We start from the raw sequence: 2486 nt of genomic DNA on the forward strand, positions 1-2486 counted from the left end.
GTCCAGCTCGGACCGCGGACCAGCCCCGGCCCACCACGGATGTGAGGGGTCACTAAGGTCCTCAGCTCTGGGAGTGCCGGGAAAACGTCCTGTTCTGTTTAAGAGGCGCGTGTGGACGTTCTCAGGAAGGAAACGGAATGATTGACACCGAAAGGACGTGGAGCAAATCAGGCGCGACAGAAACGCGCGACAGGGTGAACCATGCTGCGGTTGGGACCGTCACGCCCTCGTCCCTACGACAAACCCTCAACCCACCTTCCCACCTCGCCCCGCCCTGCCCGCCGGGCGAGCTCCGCCCCGTCCCCGCCTGTTCTCNGTAAAGGCTGCCAAGGGGCGCTCCTACTGACGTGGCTGGGTGGCGGCAAGTGCGCATGTGCCGGGCTGTGGGGACCGCTGTTCGAGTCCCGTCTCTGCCATTATCCTGACTTCACTCCGTAAGAGTGTCCCCGCCTCCGGGAGCAGCAATTGGGAGCTCGGCCATCGCTGACAGAAGCTGAGTGACCTGCGGGCCGCGCCGGCAGGAGCTGACCGACCCCACCCGATTCACGAGAGCAGAAACCTACGCAGAGGGCTAGGGGTTAGGGGTTAGTGGTTAAGGGACAGGGTTAGGGTCAGGGTCGTGGTCAGGGTCAGGGTCACAGAGTCAGAGTTAGTGTCAGGGTTACAGGGTCAGAGGGTCAGGGTCAGGATCAGGGTTAGGGTTAGGGCTACACAGGGGTTAGGGTTAGAGTTAGGGTTGGGTTTAGGTTTAGGGGTCAGGGTTAGACCCAAATACGCTGGTTGTCAGAACTGTGTTCACGGATCACATGTTGACAGAGGAGTGGTCCTCAGAGTTTGGGTGGGAGAAAACTCATATCAAGCCTCCTTAAAACCTCTCGTTGCATCCTGCATCATAGGCTTTCCACTACTCAGTGAAATGATCTCCTTAGATCATTGAAGTCATTTTGAGGTGTAGATAGTAGAATTTGACTCTTGCAGCCCAACCTCAGTATGTATAGGAAACACTAATCTTCTGTGTGGGCAACTTTGCTGGTATTTTACAAAGAAGAATTTTTAGGGTGTATTCAGCAGCTTGTGGAAATGAGTCAAGAATGGGTCCCTTATTTAATGCCTGCTCGTCTATGTATTTGTCCTACATTCATTTGAACTTAACCTTCTCTTTAGTCAATAAGCCTACCAAACAAAGTCTGCTCTTTCTCATCTTGAGCCAAGTGGAGCCTTGTTTTTCAAGGGGAACCTTTAATCTGGCGTCCCCGTGGGCCAATACAAATAATGTAAGAGCCTGGGAAGTTGGAACTGGGGACTGCAAGATGAAAGGGAATTACAGCTCATTTCTTTTGCCCAATGTGAAGCAATGGACAATGGGTGACAGTAGGCTCTGTGGCTCTCTGGGAAGGATAACCAGATAACTGAACTTAGAACTATAAATCTTTTTCTTTACTAGATAAATAAAGATGGAGAAGAGAAACTGGCACCTCCCCCATGAGATGGCATCATTCTTCCAGGAGGGAGGGAAGTGCATTCAGGACCTGGCACACAAGTGGGTGAATCTAAGGTTTCAGAGAGGCACCTTACGATGGGTGACCTGACAACTGCCCTGGAGGGGAGCAGAGTGAGGAAGATGTACAGAGTGAGGCTCTGGTACAGCCTGTGTTGTTCATCTAGTTTCTGATATACTGTATAAGGGTGAGAAGATACATATTCCAAGTATGGAGAATGGTCTTAAGCTTGCAAGCTGTATCCTGGGCAAATTGACTGATATCCCATACAGAAGAGGAGAAATTGACTAGACAATTGTATTAGCCTGAATAAAAAATACAGTATATGAACTGTATGCTGTTGGGACAGATTGTTGCATTTGAATTGTGATAGATTTTTTTGGCTACCTGTTACTAGTTGTGCATAATGCAGTTTTTATTATCCATGTGTTACAAGGGTCATTGATTCCTCATGCCAAAGAAAATGAATTGCAATCATCAGATAAAATAAAGTCTCTTGAAATAATTGGTTTCTTTGTGGTCATATACCAACTGCTTATGTAGATAGGTTCATTTGTTTCCATTTGCTTTTATTTATTTTTAAATTTTATTTATTCATTTATGTATTTTTTTATTCATTGAAACATAATCGATTGTACACATCTGTGGTACACTGTTGAATATCAATACCTGTGTACAATATGTGATGCTCAAATCAGAATAATTCATGTATTCAACATTACACAATGTAAGGGTTAGGGTTAGGGTTTAGGGTTAGGGTTAGGGGTTAGGGCCATGGTTAGGGGTTAATAGGGTTAGGGGTTAGTGGTTAAGGTTGGTGTTTGGCTTAGGGGTTAGGAGGTTGGGTTTTGGGGTCTGGGTTAGGGGTTAAAGGTGAGGGGTGAGGGGTTAGAAGGTTAGGTGAAAAAAATTGAGGATCAAATAAATGGAATCATTTTCCATGTTCATGGGTTGGCAGAACTAACATCATCAAAATGTCCATTTTAC

At 46.8% G+C, this 2486-nt stretch overlaps 1 pseudogene; it reads left to right on the forward strand.

Moving 5' to 3' along the window:
* Positions 1–1912, forward strand: part of LOC103600343 — a 3166-nt pseudogene extending 1254 nt beyond the window's left edge.
* Positions 1913–2486: the final 574 nt, after the last annotated feature.

This window comes from Galeopterus variegatus, unplaced genomic scaffold (genome assembly GCF_000696425.1).
Source record: "Galeopterus variegatus unplaced genomic scaffold, G_variegatus-3.0.2 Scaffold3311, whole genome shotgun sequence".
NCBI classification, from domain to species: Eukaryota; Metazoa; Chordata; class Mammalia; order Dermoptera; family Cynocephalidae; genus Galeopterus; species Galeopterus variegatus.